Source organism: Alligator mississippiensis, chromosome 12 (assembly GCF_030867095.1).
Source record: "Alligator mississippiensis isolate rAllMis1 chromosome 12, rAllMis1, whole genome shotgun sequence".
Taxonomy (NCBI): Eukaryota; Metazoa; Chordata; order Crocodylia; family Alligatoridae; genus Alligator; species Alligator mississippiensis.
The window spans coordinates 12,214,754-12,236,436 of record NC_081835.1 but is presented as its reverse complement, the minus strand read 5'-3'; the positions used below and the strand labels follow the sequence as shown (position 1 = coordinate 12,236,436).

General features: G+C 42.4%; 1 long non-coding RNA gene across 4 annotated transcripts in view; it reads right to left on the bottom strand.

The window, feature by feature from the left end:
- Window positions 1-19,417, bottom strand: part of LOC109286220 (uncharacterized) — a 672,376-nt gene extending 652,959 nt beyond the window's left edge. For all 4 annotated transcript variants that reach the window (XR_009456014.1, XR_009456013.1, XR_002094189.2 and 1 more), the window contains exons 1-2: window positions 19,188-19,417; window positions 9,882-9,987 (exon numbers count right to left, since the gene is read on the bottom strand). This is a non-coding gene — a long non-coding RNA (uncharacterized LOC109286220). The remainder of the gene's footprint in view (window positions 1-9,881; window positions 9,988-19,187) is intronic.
- Between the last annotated feature and the right edge of the window lie 2,266 nt (window positions 19,418-21,683).

Genomic DNA, 21,683 nt, shown 5'->3' with positions numbered 1-21,683 from the left:
CGTGCTCTAGAATCAGAATGGCGAGAGGCTGTCAAAAGATGCGTTTCCAAAGATGGCCATAATGAATGACTCTTGAAGCTGCAGTCCAAATGCTAGCAATAATTAAATTCTGACTTGTTTTACTGTTAAGCTGTATTATTGACAACATATCATAGCATCCCGTGGGTAGGCTTTGCTGGTTTATAAATATACCCAATTATCATGTATTTGATGAGATTTAATTTAAAAACTAGTGAAAATATATCCCCAAATGAGTCATCTATTATCCATAATTTAAGATGAATGCAGTCTATATATCACAACTGCACCTGCTCCTCCTCTTTCAGATCCATAGCTTCTACATAAATTAAATCATTCACTACATACATCCGAGTCAAATATCCTATTAGAAAGTCATATTTTAGAGAAAGCAATTACATTTGGTCATTGATATATCACCTAAGCTTTTAAAGCCCCTGAAAAAAATAGAAGACTACTTCTGATGTTAAACTCAGCATATTTAATACTTAGATAATGGCTTTGTTTAAAAAAGAAAACTACAACATTAGACTAGAGGGTGGAGCTTCACTGGACATAAGTAACAATAGATGTGAACTGAATGAATTCAGTGTCCCTGATGATCTGACCCAAATCAGAAACAACAAACTAATTAACTCCTGGCTTGGTCAAAGATGTCATACAGAACAGGCTGCACTCTTAAGCCACTTTTTGACATTAGTATAAACTTTTTAGGTCCTAATCTAACCACCTTTCCTACTTGCAGTTCAAGAAAGAAACAGAAAATAACAGGTTCTCTTAATTCTGCTTTTGGTACTTATTGCAACATTCAAGCTTCATTCACACAAAAAAAATTAGAATTCAAACAAAAATTTATCAGAAAAGCTGTAAAGTATATTGCAGTAAATGACATTGTTACAAAGGAGAAAAAAAACACAGCCTTGTTCCCATCAGAATTTCTATTTAATGAAGTTTGTAAGGAACAATTTATCAACCAACTCTAAAGGATGAAAATATCCAAATGAAGATGAAAACATGACACCTTGAGGAAGCTTCACAGAGCAGAAAATGCTGCTCATCTAAAATGTCAAAATCTGTTTCCAATTGGAAGAAAACCATACTGTACAGCGTCTGAAGTGAACAGGTGCATTATAGACAGGGGCCGCATCCAGATGAGTGCGCCCATGCAGTATGTGGTGCCGCAGACACGTTTGAGGTGCCGGATACTGCATATTCAGGTGTTCTCCATGCCGCCAAAAACCCGTGCAAAAAAGCAGCGAGGCAGCACACGTGGGGACAGTGCACACTGCCCAAAACCGGAGCCTGCCTGGCTGGACTCGCACTCCAGCTGCTGGCCAGGTTCCATGTGGCAGGATCGCCTCTGCTGCAGCCCAAGGAGGACCCCAGGACCCCAGGTAAGGCTGCTGGGGCCAGTGCTGGCCCCGGTCTCCCCTATGCTACCCAGGGTAACCTGCCACACTCCAGAGGGTGCATGGCGCAGGCATTCCCTGGGGACAAGTAGTACAAGGTGTGCCACTGCTTCTTGTCCCTGGGGAAACAGATGTTCACACTCATGTGGACGTGGGCAGGGACTGTCATACAAGGGCCAAGTTACCTAAGCAAGTGTTTTTTACCACGTGAGATATAAACCATTCTATTTCCTTGGACAATAAGGTCTCCTCATATTCTCTATGTGCCCCCCCATTTTCACCTTATTTGTTGCTTTGCACCTTTCCTAGCTGTTAAGCTCATCGTGGGTCCCATCACCAAAGCCTCTGATGCTCAAGAGTCTCCCCCATATTATTTGGGCCAGAAGTTTTGCTATAATTATCCTACCAAAATCACTTGTATACTAATAGTAAAGGAGCCGGTTGCTGAGATGAGGTACCATCTTTCATCAGAGCAACTTAAGTAGTTAGGAATGGGAAGATCCAAGCCGTCAGGCTTCAAGCATCCGTATTAAGCCAGACCATCACTGTAACACCACCACAACACTGCTCGGATGGTGGGAGGAATTATGTGGCTATCAGCTATTTAGATTAAGTCAAGAGAAAAGGACCATTTTAAAGTCAAACATCTAGTCAGAGAAACAGATCTAGTGACCTCCCTTCACCGCCTCTTCCCCATGACATACTGCAAGTCTGAAAAGGACCGGCACAAGTGGCTGCCTGCCGTCGTACTTTTCCTTCCATCCTAGAGGGCTGCCAAAGGCCAGCATCTCAAGCACAAGTACCAGTAATTCTACCTTATGCTGACAGTAATATCTCCCTGGGGGACCCTAGACCGCATGTTCCAGCTATGCCATGGAATGACCCTTCCTCCTACAGAAGAGAGGGAGGGAAGAGGGACCAAGAGTTTGCTTTCATTTAACTATATTTTATTACTTTTCTTCCCATTTCCCCATCTCCATTCATTTGCACTTTGTAAGGGCATTTCTCACTTCCCCATTTCCATGCCTTCTGTGACCTTGTTACAGTTGCTTAAATAGCCTCCATGCTGAGTAAAGGACATTAATTTCCCTTACAATTGACTTTAGGGCTTTTTTGAGTAAAGATCTAGTCTGGCTTTAATGTTGGCCCTGAGCAAGTCAATTAACCCAAGTGCCCCAGTTTTGTGTCTGTAATAATGCTTACCTAAATCACAAGAGACAGATGGGTTCCAAGGATTAATTATTATTATTATTATTATTAATTAAATATTGCTACAAGTGCACAGCCCTCTAGGAATTTCATGGTTGCTTCTCTTCAACAGGCCCTGGCCAATTTGAACTTCATGGAAACAGAGTGTGTAGGACAGAGCAGATTAGGGCTGTCCAACTTCAAAGAAACCAGAGGTCACATGCCCATCATGCTGTACCAGCAGGGGCCACAAGACCCCCAGGATGCACACCAGGTCTGCAGGAGGGTGCTCCCTGCTGTACCATACATGGGTGGGGCAACTCACCTCGCCTTCAGCTCCTTGCAAGCTCCCCTGTGGTGCTGCATGGACATTTCAGGGTGCCCACTTCTCCTACACCATGCCAGTCTCCCTCTACCTGGGGCAGGGAAATGCAGCAGAAGCTGGGGAATTGAGATCCAAGACCCCAGCTGCTGCCACAGTCACCAGAGCTATAGAAACAGCAGTCTCCAGTTGGGAGCCTGAGGACCACATGTTAACCCCTCACAAGTCAAAACCCTTGGCTACTTGGGCTAAATGCTGACTTTATCCCACAAAGTACTTGCAAACAAGCTGGTTCCAAGTGTTGCTATTAAACAGAGAACACATCAGTGAAAACAGCATATGGGTGTGATGCCAGACATCCACAGTCACAGTGACTTCCTTTTCCAGCTCCTACCTCAGGCTCCTATTAGCATTCCCCCTGTCCCCAACTGGTTAATTTGATCTGCCCTGGTGTCTAAATTAGGACTAATTCTACCCCTTCCAGAGTACTTCAAAACCCTTCAGCACCAGGACATTTTTCATCCACCTCACCACACTGTATCTAAATGTTGGTGACCATTTTCACAGATTGTCTGCCCCTTTAGGGTGCTTTACTCTTCGTTTCACTTGTTCTCAGCCCTTCTTCCTATCTTGTTCTTTCCCCAGAGACCGGGGAAAGATCTTTCACAGCGCTCCTCCTTCTCCCACTGTGCTTTGCTGGCCAACTCCAAATCACCAGGACTCCAAGAACTCATTTATTCTGGAGCCAAAATAACTGGTAGCCATGCAGGAGCTTAAATAAAGGGTGGTGAGGATGCCTGGGGCAGCAGCCTTGCAAAGTAGTGGGGGGAGAGGGGAAGGGAGAAAGAGGTACAAATGTAGCCACCATCACAGTGGCAGCTAAACACACAGCCCCGATGGCCATCACAACAGTTGGCACATCCACACGTGCATCAGCTGCCCCAGGTGCAGAATTGCCCTGCTATGCCTCTATAGCCCCACATGTGATTTTCAACTAACATATGGTATGAAACAAGCATCTCTAAGGCTTACTCACTTAGCTTCAAGGAAGCAGGATCCAAAAAACAAAGTCAGCAGAATGAAGGACTATCCAGATCTCCCCACCAAAACTTCCTACATTATCCAACTGAGGACACGCACTGTATAGCAGAGGTGTACAGAACACCATCAGTTAGGTGACGTGCACTGAAGTGTTGAGTAGAATGTCAGCTGATGGCATAGAAATCCTCAGTCCATCAATACCAGCACCCCTCTGTCAAAACTAGGAATCATTAGCTTGTGACCATGAAGGATATGTAATTTTTCCCACAGCAAGAGCCGAATGTTGTTTAGAGGTGAATCAAAATAAGGGCCTTTAAAAGTAACAGGTTTAATTAATGTAGCCTCAAATTCCTGGTTTGAAACTTTACCATCTTGAATATATTTTTCCACGTACTATTATCCTTCAGTAGGAAAGGTACCTTTCGTAACACCAAATATCACACCAGTGTTCAAGTATTTGTATGTTTCTATGGAAGTGAAGTTACATCAGTGTGAAAGAAAACACGCCACGTATATGTATGTATGTATGTATGAATTTTGTGTGCGTGTGTGTGTGCACGCACACACATGTACGCTCAATTCTAATCTTAAAGAAGAAAATGTCTTGACATATCTAGTTATGCATAAACGTCTTTCAGGGAAGTTTAAACGATGCACAAACATTTAAGAGTTTGGTGGAAATCCATTTGAAACCTTCCAACAAACAAAAATAAATGGAAAAGCTGGCACAAAAAACGTAAGCAGACAAAAGTTCCAAAACATTCTCAAGGATTCCCTCCCATGGCCTCTGTATGCTGCTGCATTGGTATAAAAGGATCAGAAAAGCCCCTTTAACTGCCCAGGAAGAATTCTTCCAGCATAGGCACTGTGCAAGCTGCCAGAAACACATGAATGCAGGGCTCCTAGCAAACCCTGGGCTAGGGAATCATGCAGAGGATCCAGGAGGGGAAAGGGTAGTTGGGACAGCACTGAACAGATTCTGGGGAGTGCTGCCACCATTAGGCAGCCAGCAGCAGGGTGCTGTTATTTAGGCAGCTCCATGAGGTTGTTTAATCCAAGCCAAAAACCATACCATATCCCAGAAGAGGCCTCACCCGGGTGACAATAAAATGGCTAAAGGTGAGTCTGCATACGCAGCATGCTCACATAGCAAAAAACAGTGCAACTGCACCAAGGGGAGATACCCCTGTACTAGGTTTACTCTAGCCAGCAAGGGTATCAATAGCAGGCAAAGCACTGAAATGTATTCAGTACAGATCAGCAACAGGAATACATCCTCAGAGAACAGGAATACAACACAGAGGGCTTGTACTGGGGCTGAACAGGCTGCTGTCTCTTTACCGCTATAGGTCCTCAAGCTAGCTGGTTTAGCATAAACTTTCCCAAGCTATTATCACACTTACACTGCTTCGTACCCTGAGAGCTGCAGTTCAACCTCAGCCATCACAGGCAGTCCACAGTTATCCTTTTCCTCGGGGATGGATTAGTAACTCTCGTAACTAAACATAAATATCAGCCTAAGCTCCCTCCCCAAGCTTGGCTGTTGCTAGGATTTCCCCTCTTGCATCTCTTCTGTGCCAGCCTGCAGTTCCCTCTGCCTCAGAGAGAGAATCCAACCTTTCCTGGGGCTCTGGCAGCTATTTAGCTTCAGTCGTGTGCAGAGTCCCACAGAAGTCAATACCGCAAGTACAATTCATGCCAAACACCTGCTGAAGTGCTCTGCTGGTTTGGGAGCAGCATCTTGCATGATCAAACTCCTCGCATCTCCACTAGCACAAGGTGAGCTTGAGGATCAACTGACTGGAGAGTAATGAGGCTGAGGTCTAGTACCTCATCTTGAGGTAGGTCTGCACAGGAAACCTGCCTTCCAAAGCAGGTGTGTTGAGTTTGCTTCCATAATTAGAGGCAGCCTTACTTCTCCTGTGCAAATTATAGTATAAGATCCCTCCTATTACTAAACGCGTTTTCACCGTTTCAGCCTCGCATCAAGAGTTCAAGTGGTACAAGGAGCCTCACAGGAGCATCTGCACAGGGGTGAGTTTTACTGTACAACCCAGACTTATCATTTGCAAATAGCAACGCACTGCAGCATGCTGGGGCCTGTATTGTACACTACTATTAATGGAAGTCACTCTCAAGGTAGTAAATGAAAAAGTACCTGCATGATGGAAAAGTCAGCCTGTCCTATCATAGGTGGAAATGTTGCATTCTTTGGCAGCAATTACCATATAATTTACCTGGCCTCACATTATCGGGTAGGTGTATTTTCATTAACACCAATAAAAAAGAGTTTGTAGGAGGTACAGATACTAAGAAAATTAATGAAAAAAAATGCACTGCATAAGCACTAAATTGCTTCCTGGTACAACATCCAGTTTCCTTCCGAGTCCTAATCTAGGATTCAAATGAAAAATCATTCTTCATAAGCCAAGATAAAAAGTTCCTCACTGCACATTTCAAATTTGATCTTTGAGCACTGTGAATCACATAACCACAGGCAGTGAATAAGCCTGCCTTGCCAGTGCCTCGCTTAACCTGTGTCTCAAAAAGAAAAAACCTTCTACTTTTCAACCATTACATTTGACTCATTTGGGACATTTTTGACCAGTGACATTTCCTTTGTATGCTGTCAATATTTCAACCTTTTCATCTAGAAGAAAATAAGAGCTAGTCAGAGATGTTATAACAGTCAGTGACCATCGTGGCACACTGTAATAACCGTTCTTTGGAAGGGATCTTTAAAAGTTGGCAACTCACAAAATATGCTTTTTGGTTGCTGACAGGGACAAAAGCGTCTTACTTCTGGTAAACAAAAGAAATATTTCTAGGCGATGCTCCGAGGGCCCAATTTAGCACTGACTCATGTCCCATGTCACGCACATGAAGGGAACCAGAGTCACAAGGTATAAAAGTCTTGGCAGAATCTGACTCAACTGAATTAAACAGGAAAAGATTCACTTTCTTGCAGAGAGGCTTGAATGATATACGTTAGCAACATCGACTCCAAACCTTAATCCATCTACGTTGGTATATAAAATAAGTGACACAGACAGAGAGAAGGTTTTATTCAAAATGTTGGCACAGAATATTTGCTTAAGATGAACCTTTATGAAATGTTTCCTTGTTTGTCATGAAGCAGAAAATGCTGTAAAACAAAGTTTGGAGGTTAAACTAGGGTAACCAGTGAAATGGGCTGAGTACCTCTTGTGCTCCATTCGTGATGGAGGAGTGCATTATGTCTGAACAAGTTACACGGCAATAATTACTGTCATTATTAATGCAGTCACATCTACAGTAGACCTATCTGGTCCCTATAGCCTTGACCCCAGAAATGTGTAAGATAAAAAACTCCAATAGAGTTTACATTCTAAACATTTACTGGGACAAAAAGTGCAGCGAGAAGCAAAACCTACCATAGCTAAGAGTCTCCTGCTCCCTCTCAGTGCTGCCCTACAGACTGTGGAGTGCATAGCAAAAAAAGCAGTCTTTCAGAGACAATGAACACGGCCATTCTTTGCTCTTTTGTATCCAGTCACCTTAATGGCTGCTTCGGCAGAGATATGTATAACCTACACCCATCTACTGCGGCTTTCCATCTCCTTCTAGTGGTAGCTGGGCTACATTTGCTCCGACTTGCTCTGTGTAAGCATAGCCCTTTTAGTTCTACATCTGCCTAATGTTAGATGTTTGCTTTCAGCGACAACATGGTCTTCAATTTAGTCCTCATCTTTAAGTACAAATGTTAGGGGATTGTGGAAAGGGCTTTAAGGTTAATGCTTGGATTTCCACATTGCCACACCAGCTTGAACTTTCATGCCTTTGTATTTTGAGGGCAGATTCAATCAACTCAAGTAAATAATGATGTTTATATGCTTAAAAAAAAAAACCAACACTATTCCAGGGGGAATTCTGGGCTCTTCAAATCAAGATATTCTCTAGGCCAGGGCTGTGCAACTGGTGTCCTGAAGGCCAAACCCTGGCCACAAGGGTTAGCAAGCAAGTAGCCCACAAGCTCCTGCTTGACTTCCACTCCCCATATTGCTCCTGCTGCTGCAGCTGTGACCAAGGGTTGGGGCAGGACAGTATAGCAGAAGGGGGCCTGATGAGCTCACAGTCCACATGCAGAGTCCCCATGGCACACAACCAGCACAACACCCAGTCCTGGCCTGCTCTGAAAGTGGACAGCCCTGCACCAGGGCGCCGATGGGCAGGAATGGTCACGTTCTATCGTTCTGTGCAGGGAAGTGACCCGAAACAGAATGACAAATATTCAAGAAACGGCTGATTAAGGGAGCCTGCTGCATGTGCACATACATATCACAGCTGAATGTTCACATTTGATTTTCAGGTTCACCCATATTTGCGTACAAGAGCTCTCCTTGACCCAGTTAAAGCCAACTGGGCTTTGGCTCCTTTGTCTAGTTTTAATTACTTGAATGTCTCCATTGATGCTGGAGTAGAGTGCACACTTATAATGGCTTAATAAATAGTTGTTGATGTGCAGCAGTGTCAAACTAAATAATTCAGTGGCCCAGCTCCCCATTAAATTCGCAGATCCATTTTTTTCCCAGCATCCTTCTGTTGTTTATTACTAATGTGCATTTCGAATGCAAATCGCTCCTCTCCTGTAATCACTGTTCCAACTTTTGTGATTCTTTTCAATGATGCCACAGAGCCGCATCTCAGCTCAGCAAACAAAACATCCTCTGTTTAAACACATCATGCCAACAATGCTATGAAATTACACTATGCAAATCTCCAACAAATTACCAGGGGATACAGCTGATGGATTATTAACAATCAAAATAATTAAGAGCAAGATGATCTGGCTGCGAACAGGACAGCCCTACCTATGACAAGAGCTTCCAAATACCCTGAAGGACAATTCAGATTCACAGGTTTTGTCTTGCTTGGAAAGTCGAGAGAAAAAGCATCTGCAAATAGGACAACCTTCTTGCATAAAGGAAATGAAAGTCAAAAACTTTCCAGTCCGCTTTCCAGAACTTAGAAGACAAATCTCCTTACAAAGTTGTCTTTTTCACTAGGTGATTAGCATTTTCATTTGAATAAGAAAGAATTCAAAATCAAATCAAAGCTTCAAAGGTGAAAAGTCTTTTAGCTAAGCAAAAAAGCCCCAGAGGGGAATTTAAGCAATTATTCTAAGCAAAGGAGCAGTCAGTTCAAATAAGTGCATCAGGGCCTTTAAATTTATGAACAATAAAAATCTTGTATCATCTAAATGATCATGACTGGGGCACTGATTTAACACACACACTGATTTTATACTGCCTAATTCAATAAATACACGCTATTTATTCATATCCCCTCCCCTCTCCCCAGACTGAAAACGCATTTTACCTGGTTTGGTTATGTTTTGTTTTTAAGATCTGAATTTTGGAAGGCCTATATAAAAGTTTAATCGAAAATAACCTTTAAAAAGTCTCTTTGTGAAAAGATGCCAAGCCATGCACAATTTTAATAGGCACAGGGTTTATGGATGTCAATCTGTATTCACAAAGAAAATGGGGAAAACAAGAAGAAAGCAGCAGAATGCTTGTGGAAAAGCAACTTAGCATGCAGGGAACCGCTCTCTTTTTGATTAGTCCCTCAAGTAGGTTCTCTCATTAGATTACAACACAAAACACTTTCCTGTACCTCGTGACCAAAAACAGTTCTATCTGCTCTGGACAAAGAGGGAAAGCACATTTAGATTTGAATATAGCTCAATATATTTCACTCCAGAAGTATACAATCCTATTGTACTTTTATACAAGCTCCTCTCAGAGCATATGTGAAACTGCAAGAGGTGGAACACAGAACTCGCAGCCCAAGAGAAAGAGAAGGCAAAACTGGCTTTGAGAATTTGGACAGAAAACTATTCGAGCGATGGGTGAGGGACTTACTACTCTTCCATGCGTCTTCTTTATCCTGCAGCAAGCACCGAGTTACCTGCAGTCATGTCATCGCCGTTTCAGCCCGACGTAAGCTGCCACTTTTTCGCTTCACTTCCTGTGGGATAGGAGGGGACACGCAAAACAGTTACAGTGGATCAGCTGATGCATTTTCACAAGTGGCAAATCCCTCAATCTCCTTTAAAAGCAGTATAATAATTTCCTCTGCCTGCAACCTAGAGGTATGAACAAAGCGTGCCTTTTAACCACTTAAAAAAAAGAGGAGAAGGAACTGCCACTTAACAGCATGCATTAGTTCAGGGGTGGCCAGCCTCTGGCACACATGCCGCAAATGGTACGGTCAGCCTGTGTGTGTGGCATGCAGAAAATCAGGGCAGGATCAGGGAACACAGAGACAGGTAGGGCAGGGAGCACAAAGCAGAGCAACAGATTGGGCAGAGGAAGTTTAAAGGTGCAACAATTTTGCAACACTGGTATTGTTGCAGGATGTAACCGGTATATTGTAACAGTTTACTTTCATATCATCCGATATTGATGCAATTGTTAAAAGTGTCCGTTTGCTTTGGCAGACAAGGTTCCATGGGGTGAATTTGATATCTTTTATTAGACCAACCCAAATGGTTGGAGAATAGTTATTAAGCAAGCTTTCGGGTCCAAAAACCCTTCGTCAGGCTAAGGAAGCTTCAGCAGTTGGTGTGTGCTCTTCCTGGATGCTTTGTGCCTTCCCATTTTGACCTGCTAGAGGTCTGTCTAGATTACGGCAGCCTGTCCTCATAGGCGCTAGTACTGTCCAGAATTGCTGCAGTGCAAGTTCCTCAGTGCTACCAGGCATACTGTGGGCCAATATGGACAATAGGCCTGACTCATTTGTTAACCATGTTGCAGGAGTAAAATGACTTTTCTGCCTCTATTCAAGGTAATGAAATAACTGCAATGCCTCATACAAGCATTCTGGGCCAAACCATGGTCTAGTTTGCATCATTGCGACCTAGACAAATTGGAGGATTGGGCCAAAAGAAATTTCATGAGGTTCAACAAGGATACGTGCAAAGTCCTAATCCCATGCACCGATACAGCCTCAGGACTGACTGGTTAAGCAGCAGTTCTGCAGAAAAGGACCTGGGGTTACAGAGGACACTAAGTTGGATACGAGTCAACAGCAGGCCCTTGCTGCCAAGAAGGCTAACGGCATACTGGGCTGCATTGGTAGGAGCATTGCCAGCAGATAGAGGGAAGTAATTATTCCCCTCTATTCTGCGCTGGTGAGGCTACATCTGGAGAACTGTGTCCAGTTTTGCACCTACCCCTATAGAAAGGATGTGGACAAGTTGGAGAGCAACAAAAATGGCTCGGGGGGGCTGGGACACAACTTCTAAGGGGAGGCTGAGGGAACTGGGTTTATTTAGTTTGGAGACAAGAAGACTGAGGGGGGATTTAATAGCAGCCTTTAAAATTACCTGCAGGGCGGTTCCAAAGAGGATGGAGCTGGACTGTTCTCAGTGGTGGCATATGAGAGACCAAGGAACAATGGGCTCAAGTAGCAGCAAGGGGAGTTTAGGTTGGATATTAGGAAAAACTCTTTCACTAGAATGGAAACAAGTTATCTAGAGAGGTGGTGGAATTTCCATCCTTTTTGATTTAATGCCCATCTTGACAAAGCCTTGGCTGGGATGATCTAGTTGGGGCTGGTTCTGCTTTGAGCAGGGGGTGTGACTAGGTGACCTCTTGAGGTCCCTTCCCACCCTAACCTTCTATGGTTCTATGGCACTGCAAGAGAGCAAGGGGGCACATGGCAGCCCCTTCCTTCTCCTGTGTTGATGTCTAATAGCGTAGCCAATGGTGAATGATGAAAAGCAGACTCTGTAGATTCCATACATCCTACCAGCTTTGCAAGTGGCAAGATGTAGGCCTTGATTTCAATATCCCAACAGCCTCAGAACATAGCGGCTAGTGCAATCAGGGAGCAAATACCACCCAGAGAATGCAGCAGAGCAGTGCTCCTTCCTCTGGAAGGACAAACTCCTCATTGAGTTTCAGCCTTATATTTTCCTACACAAAATGGTATAAAATTCCTTCAGATCTGATTGTACGCCCATCAAGTGAACCCTGTTCAATGACTTCAGTGAGCATTGGGTCAGATTTAAGTGCTGTTACCTGCCCCCCCACCAAAAAAAAATCATCAAGATGAGCAAAATATTTAAACAGCTCTAAAACTGTCTGGCAAAATTCTCCTAAAACTGGTTTACAGACTTTGCGATAAAGCAGAAAATGGAAAATGTTTTTAACACAAAGAATAAAAACATATTAAAAGGCCACATGAATTACCTCTTTTCATGAACAAGCAGAAATCAAAGAAAATTACTTCAGGCTCATTCCAAAAGGTCAGCTCTTTGAGAATTCAGAATAATACTATGCCCTTTTTATTAATAATAGTATTTGTAAACCCACAGGGCTTCCAGCATGAAATGATGTTGTCTTACATATTAGTCTCTCTCAAGCAATTTAGTCAACAGTCTTTTGCAATCAGTTGATTCATAAGCTTACAGCTAACACTGCTCATCTTATAATGGAGAAAAAGCACATTATGGAAGAGGGGATATTTTATACTTTTCTTTTTGGGGAGAATGGGGGGGGAGGGGATATTTCAGAAAAAAATAAAGACAGACATTTCTTATGGAGGGTGCAACAAGGAGCCCACTGAAGTTAACACAGATTCCTATAAACTTCTCCAGGTGCCAGATCATATCCTAAACCCCTGAAATTTACAGTCATCCTTTAAGTTATGAATAATTTAAAAGGAGGAAGCCTGAAATACTCTCTAAAGCCTGTGTCTAGTGAAGCCTGGAAATAAACGTACAAAAAAACCCAACCCACTACATTATTATGTAGCTCAAATTTGTTTTCTTGAGCAGATATGCTGGGGAGGTAGAGGGAGAAGAAGAGAAAAGGAGGGAAAGTCTATCAAAAAAAAAAAAAACAAAACAAAACACCCCAAACCTCAAAAGCAGGCTACAGTCCTTGTGCACTGAAGATTATGAAAGGATGTTATAGGATTTTTGCACCGTGTTTTATTATTTCCAATATGTCATAATCGCCGAAAGAAAAAAAAAGCAAAAACCTCAGGTCTGTGGATAAAGAGAAATGCTCTACAATTGGCCAGTAAAAACAACACACTAAATATTGCCATTTGTCTACTCTATAAAACACAGTGATTGTTTGCCACCAGTAGAATGGTTCAAGCTGTGTTCATACAAATAACTGGCCCAATCTTGCTAACCTTTCTTCTAATAAGAAGCCCATACTTATACAAAAATTTCACTCACATCAGTCTGGATATTCATTTGAGTAAGGACAATTCATGCAAGACATTATGCAACTGGGTGCAACTATATTAAGCAAAATTTTAGATATGAAGATTTGAAAATTATTCCCTTGCCCCCTTATTGAACAGAGTAGAAGGGGGGGGGGGGGGGGAAAAAAGCATTTGAGTGAAGTAATAAAGTATATTTCCATAACATTTCCTCTGTCTGCCCCCCCACCCCCATAAAATAAATACAAAGCTTTAAATATATAATAAAATGTTACTTATTCTATTTTATTGAATTTAGCATGTTTCAAAATCATTGCTTTAATAGCCTGAATAACTAAAGCTCTGTTTGACCAGAAAAAAAATAGCAACAAGACATGCAACCCCACAGAGCCCTACCAATAGACCTCTGTTCTGTTGATAGTATGAACAGAGCTGGATTCAATCAGAGGTCTCAAGGTACCCAATCCGTGCTGTGGAGACAGAATAGCCATCTATTCAATTATTAAATTGTTTTCATTTCATCTGACAACTGAAAGTCTGGGGAGCAGAGATTGGATCTAAGTGTTCATTCAGGGATGTTAAGGGGAGATTTCAGATGAGATTAGATAGTTTAAAAATGGCCACCTGATCTCAGCTAAATTAGGGCTTTGGAGGGGTGAGAGGGGGCTGGCAGGGACCGCAAGGGCACTTGAGAGGGATCAGGGTAGAAAGAGTGGGGTCCATGGCAAAATTGGTGGGGGGGAATAGAGCAGGTCTCTGATCCTGCCAACCCCCCTCCCCCAGAGCCTCCCCCCAATGCCATCAAACTTCCTCCAATCCTACAAACCACTCCTGGGGCTGGTTTTACTGGTGTCTACTGGTCCCAGGAACTTGATGGAAGAAGTTGGGGTGCAGGAGGAGCAGGTGGATTGTGGGGGCTGGCAATTCCATGGAGGGGCTCTCCTCCCTCAGACCCCCCGCTTCCCAGATGAGCAACATCCCCAACCCCGACAAGCCAATCTGATCCTGCCTATGTTTCCTCCACCATCATTTATTTCCAGCAGCTCCCAGCACCAGTGAGTGCCAGTAAGACCAGCCCCAGGAGTGACTTGTGAAATCAGGAGGTTTGGCAGGCTTGGGTGGGGAGGGGAGATGGGAAAGGGGGGCTTGGGGGGGGGGCTGGCTGAGGAGGGGCCAGGAGACTAAAAATAGCCCGGTGCCAGGGGAGAGGTAAGAAGAGTGCAGCTCAGGGCTGGGGCCGGGAGCCGGGCTTTTCCAGCTCTAGGTCTATGCTGGGAACTGTATATAAGTTCAGTTAGATTGGGTCTGGTGATACCAGTCTAAGTTAAAACTACCTCAGAGGTTCACTTCACTTAGATTGGGTTGGCCATTTTTAGACCGATTTAAACCTTCCTGAACTTCTGTACGGTTCACACTTATAATCAAGCTAAATAGGGATCTAAGTGTAAAAGCCACACCAGAGCAAGCTAAGTTAGATAAGATAGCCATCTTTAATGTGATCTAACTTCCCCAAACATCCGTACTTAGCCTCAGAGTTGTCGTCCACATGTGCTGAATCCCGTTGTTTTCAGTGCCACAGTCTGCAGGTAAGAAGGATCCCTGTATGGATCAAGCTGCAATTCTAGGGCCTAAAACTGAAATCAGATTTGACCATTTTCACCAGGTTCACTCTGCACACATTTCTGGAGTGACCATCTCAAATCAACAATAAGTTAAACATTTTGAAAATAGAAGCCTAAATAAATAGAAGTCTTTCAAAATTAAAGCCTATTATGATGACAAATAAAGAGGTAGAACATGTTTCCTTTTGGCATCTTCAAAATAATCAATTGTTAAAGCCAAAAGGGAACTATTGAGTGCTGAGCACCTCTGAAAAATCAAGGCACTTTGGAGCCTAAACTTTAGACTATTTCTGAAAAAGCCTGGCCTTTGAGTATGAGTGGATTCATGCATGAGTTGAATCATTCCCCTGTACAGATTAAATTCTTAGCTATGGCATTTCAGGTTTAACTGTTTTGGTCCACAATACAAAAAAGATACAATATTTCAGAGGAAAAAAAACCACCACTATTTTCAAAAAAGAAAAAGTAGTCATTTATCATGAGAGAGTTAACTACTCTTCCAAGCACCCACAAGCAATGCTCTTCCACCCAAAGTAGAAGTGTTTCATTTAGCACTGGTAATAATAAATGCACCCTGTTTGCTAAATAAGTTCTACATTGTGAATAAGTAGCTAGCCAAATGGCTCCTCCCCTCCTGCACAATTCCCACATCCCCCAGGATTTCTCCAGCAACCTCTCCTTCTGGCCTGTTACCCAACCAAACGTTCAAGTTGAAGGGGAAGAGAGAAGGGAGTGATAAGACATTTGTAGAAAAAACACCCGTTGTAATGCTGCTCAGACCCAGGGAAAGCTTATGCTTTCGCCAGTATAGTTATGTTAGCCTGGCATTTTTCTTCTGTATGTTGCTACAGAAGAAGTTACCCATGGTATGCTAACTATAGAGATGCCTAATGTTTCAATGTCATTCTTTCAGCCAGCCAGCAAGGGGTGCTAGAGAACTGCATAAACAGACATCCTATGACTTCAGTTACTAGTCGGGAAGACTTGCCCCTCCACCACCCAGATATCACATGCTGCGCATAAGAACAGAAACTTGGAACATATATATGATGCCTGATGCCACACACACACACCCCCATCAGGCATCTGCAATGTAACTCCAAAATACATTCTAAAACGGTTCCCAATGCTCTGAAGTACTGCAAGTATAAATGAACATACATAAATAACAGCAAGCAAGTGCCATATGGTAAAACAATCACAATATAGGTGCATCCCACAGCACTAGTCTTAAACCTGAGTGACAAGAGAACTCGCATGAATTCTTTATTGAGGCTGTACATTCACACCTAGTGCCACTGCCAGCAAGGAGCTTATGCATTGCAAGGACAAGACAAGAAGCATGGCTGTTTTAAGCAAATTGCCTGATAAATATATCATCATAATATGAAGTTAAACTTAAAAAAGAATCATCACTTGAAGGATCACATACAAACACCAGATGATATTCAAAAGGTTAACCATATCCTGGGCTAAAACCCCAACGTCAAAGTTTTCCTTTAAGTTGCAAGAAGTTTTGTAGCTTGCACATTTTCCCAAAGAATAGATAGCTGCTAAATCTCATTAAGACATCTTGCATTTTGTCACCATATCCAGTACTAAAGCTAGGCCAACTGCCAGAAGTAAACATCTTACAGGGAAACAACTAATTTGTCTCTCAGCATGTATATTACTATTAAAGCAAAGCAGCTCCACTGACCTTCACATTATGGGTGCTAGCTTATAGTCTTCACAATTAGTCTGCCAGGTTCTCTCACCCCCAACTGACTTCTCAAGTCAAAATTTTCTGGCAGGCAGCCCACCATAATTACCTGCCTCTCCAACAGACTGACACTTCCACAGCAGCTCCTTCCACACTAATGAGTCCCAAAAAGGAAAAAACAAATACACGTGCCATGGCTGGGGCATCAGCCATTGGCTGTGCAAGTACAGAGTCCCCAAGCCAGAATCTATTAGCATGGGTATGACATTCAGCTGCCACATCCTGTCTTACAGCATGCAGGCAGAGCTTTTGTTGAAGTACTTTGTGCATTACATTGGAGAAAGAGAAATCTGTATGGCATCGCTCCTGGAACGCGACTTCTTTGACTCCTACTCTATTTCAGAGCAGTGCAGAATTGGGAAGAATGAGAATGCCCTGATAACAGAGCACATATGCTCCCTCAATGGCGCCTGCATACAATCAGGGTACTTTTGGCCCAACTCTGCAACCGCAAACCCTGACACTCGAACAGAGCCTCACAAGAGCCCAGCTGGGCAGAGGGACCCGTGTTTGCTCATTGCTTTGCAGAACCGAGATCCCAGTACTGAACAACAGGACAAAATTCAGCAGCATCTTTAAGGGTAGACTAACTGGAGATGACCAGCATCCTCACTAGTTTGAAGTTTATAAAATAAGGTTCAAGAATCAAACTCTGACCGTGTTTTCAGCGCTTCAAACACCATGTATTGCAATTAAAAAAAAACAACAGGTCATTTCAAAGTCCTGCCTCCATCACAGCCTCAACCCAGCCGACAAAAGAAACTTGTCCTACCCAAGCTTGAAAGGGAGGTCAAACAGATCTCACAGCCTCACAGGCCAAAAACAAAACGTTGGATTTCTCTAGGGACAAAGCTTTTTATCCTGATATCCTGCAGATCTAGTTGGTCCATTGTCCCACTTTTAAATACCTGTCAAGAATCCAAGGTCATACTTTTTCTCTGGACAATCAGGGCTAATTTGAATTAACTGCCAGGCAAATGCATGCCTAAACATTTGTCCTGTGTGTTTTGATGAGAATCAAAGCCTGAGACAGGAAGACCTGAGATAAAACCAACATCTTACCCAAAGAGGCTAGCTACTGCTTGGGTCAAACCACCAAGGAAGACTGTAAACATACCCAATACAGGTCATGAAAAACTATGCAACAACTGAGTGACATCATATTGGCCCAAGTGAAACCACAAGCTCTGAGAAGGAAGGGCAATTTCATCTAGTAAAATAAAATTACTGGCTACTGCACTGAAACTCTTCTTTTGGGGAAATATTTTGTTCAGATTTTGTATTTGTTTCCCCGGTATTTTCTGGCTTTTCCACTGTCTGGGATTTTTCTGATAGCTCACATTAATGCTAGTTGTTAACAGGGGAAAATAATTTCCATTTGGCAGCCTTTTAATGAATAAAACATAACTAATAACCACTGGGAAAATAATCTGCTTGGAGCTATCAGTGCACAGCCTCAGAAATGAGAACGGAAGACCTTGAGTGGCATTCAAGAACAAAAATGACAGCGACTTCAAATGTTCCTCAGTTTTGGGGGCGATAGAATTTTCCATTGTTGTATATTTTATGCATATTGCAGGCATTTTGGAGCAAAATCATTTGATTTTGATATTTTTAGACACAGCTTGCAAAAATAATAAAATTACCATGAAAATGGGAGGCTGGGTAGGTATAAGCTGGTATTTCACTACACCTTTTAGAAGTGCCTGCAAATTAGGAACATAGGAACAGCCATAATAGATGAAGCTGCAGTTTTGCAGGCTAGTAATTCTCAACCAGGTTGCTATGAGATCCTTTTAAGGATTCCCTAGGATGCCACGCAATATTAGCACTGTTAAATGTGCAAACACGAGTCACAAAGTAAACTCACAGATTTCAAATATGAATCCATAGTGTCAAAAGCATTCTGACCAGCTGTATCCCTCTAAATTCTTTGCAACAGAAGAATTGCTCTATTATTTTTCCATTGTCAAAAGACAAGTGAAAGCTGAGAGCTGGCATTTTCCAAGACAGGCCACGAGTCTAAAAAGGTTGAGGACCACCATGGAGGCCAATTTCAAGTCTCAGGCCCTAACCAGCACTAGATTCTTCAGAGGAAGGAGCAGAAACTCCAGAGCTGGCGATTGGTCTCCCCCAGGTTAAAGATCCATTCCCAGACAGAAGTTATTTTAAACCCCAAAGCACACTGTTCAACAACAGATGTCGTGGAAGGTCTGCTCACTGTAACCCTCGATATCCATATGAATCAGCAGCAGTCTAAAAGTGACTGTAAAATGCAGACCCTCAATGACTTCTTGGGGCAGGAAGTCCATGGTTCAAATTAAGACACTGCCTATCAGATCTCTGGAATTCTGGCATCCTTAAGCTTCAAATCAGCATTCAACAAGAAGTCCTTTTTTTCTGTTTTAACACTGCCTTGCTATTAAAGGCACTATGCTACTGGCAATTACATTTCATACATGCACAATGGCTTACGAGTTTAGACCATGCACACAGCAGCTCACATACTGATATTAGCTACAGGGGTGCATGGCAGGTTGACACTCCCTTAGACAGACTTGGGAGCCAGTTTCCTTATAAAAGGCAGTCCCTTTATTATATACCTGGAAAGCTTCTCACCGCAGAAAAGTCTTCTCATTCCAGGAAATAAGCAAGTCTTCTCCCCATAGCAACCACCAAGTACAGGTCCAAAGGAAACAGAAGCCAAACCTCAGGTCTTCCTTCAGACCTGGAGAAGTGACACAGCCCCTGTGCTTCTGCTTCAGCACTGGGGTCCTCTGTCCTCCCCCAGCTTCCCTTCCTGGGAGATTTTAACTTCTGAGCCCAACCTCTCCTCTCTCTCAGCTGAGCCAGTCTTCTTAATCAGGGAGGCTATTATCCCCTTAACCCCCTACAGCTGGGTTTCAGCCCCTGAGCCCTGCACCTCATTGTATATGGGGAAAAAAGCCAGAAACACTGCCTAAAATCCACTAAATTTATAATCTACAGCCATCATCCCAATGTAAAAGCATGTTCCAGCCATTTAGCAATAACCAATTTATCACTCAACAAGAGGCTAAAGATCTCATACTAAGCAATATTCCCATTTGGTATTTTCTATTGCTTCATTATGTTACTACAGAACTGTCCAGTGGAATTAGTTTCTTAGAAAAGACTGAAAAAAAAAAGTGGTACTTTTCCAGTACACCCAAATGGTATAATTATATCAGGCATGTACTTGTGCTTATTCCAAATATATTCAAATATGCAAATTTATCTTGGTAATATAAAATAGAACACTAACTCATCTACACACAGTAACCGTGCCATGCAAAACAAACATTCAGATGGTTACTGCTCTTCAATACACAAGGCATCTAAATGAAAATACCCCAGATGTTGGACATCAGAGCATGTCCCTTGTACACTGGAAGTATGCAAATGGGGCTTCTTTCCTTATGTTATAGTGTTCCTGCATATTCATGAATTGTTCAATAATATGTTATATGATCTCCTTCCTGAACCTATTGTTCCTTCAAAGATTATATATATATATATATATATATATATATATATATATATATATATATATATATATATATATATATAAAAAATTTTGAAATTTGAGATTGCTAAGACTGAATAAATGTCAGCCGCCACCACCTCAGTGGTACATAAACATGTTCCACTGTACCTGCCGTGCTAATCATCAATAATATGCATGCATGCTCAGGAAGAAATGTCATCATTATTAAGCCGTGTGAAAACATTTGTTTATACCAACAGGCAAAACATTCTACAAGAGGTTTCATCACTGATGCTTATTCTGAGCTACAGTAATTCATGGTGAAATTTGTTCAAATATTACACAGTGTACACAACAAGATGAAGCAGTAAGTTGAGCAGGAAGAATGGTTTTCATGTATGCATGTATTTCTGCCAATAGCTGACTTTTTTAATTTAGTATATTACATTTAAACCTTGTGTTAACAAAATCATTTCCAAAGTAGCATGCAAGAAACTCCTTTCCAATTCTGTAATCTATCACTAATATATTCTACAACAAATGTTTCTCAAAAGCTTAAGAATGACTATTCTACCTCACATAAGAAATTAAAATCAATGGCCAACTTGTTGCCTCTGAGGCTTTTCTGGCTGATTTAAATAAGGCTGTGAATTTAAACAGAAAATAAGCATAAAATTGGCTGCTGATATTCTTGGAAGCTGGAAATGTTCCCTGCAATTTGGCTGGAATATTGACTTTTCCTATTCATAACTTCTCTTTTCCTCAAGGTTTCACTGCGCCCATATTTTTATTATAATTTCAGTATCAGAATGTCCATTTTGCACAGATGTCTGTATTCCATATATTGATATCGACTGGAGAATGAAGACAACATTGAGATAACTCAGACTGTGACTAGATAATCAACAGGTATTAGTTGCTTAGAAAAATCAAAAACTTGTTAAGCGACACAGCCTCATCCTAGCAAGTGTTCACAAGTTCATGTAGTTGCATTTCTTGATGTGAGAAAGAGACCTGCCTAGAGCACTGGTATTGTCTGGCTGTTTCCTGCTGTAGGAACCCACTAGACAGAGCATGGAGGCAGGGGGAACCTGCACCCCACAAAGGGTAAATGAGCCCCCCACTGCATTGTACAGCATGAAGTCTCACACTTCTTACTGTGTGCTGCACATAGCACACAAGAAGTAGGACTTCTAGCAAGCTGCCTGTCTTTGTAGGCATTTGCAAGCACCTAGTATAGCGAGGCTCTAATCATTACTACAATCTAGTTATTAAATAATAATCCTCACCATTACAACAGAGGGCTAATGTGTTTGCTTTAGTGGATGGCATGTTTCTATCCTGCTCTGCATCTGTGCAGATGTATGGCTCCAGGCAATACCGGAGAATTAAACTGCAATGAGGCAACTCCTTCACATGCACAAATAGAAACCTAAACTTCCTAAATTAAAAACTGTGATGAATAGCTGAACAGTGATGCATCAGCAAGAAGCAGGGTGGAGAATCTGTTAAGGGTGAATTTGTGGCTGCTCTTACCTTCCTGTACATGGAGATGATGGGACTGGCGGCAGGGGGGGAGATTATTGGGTATCTC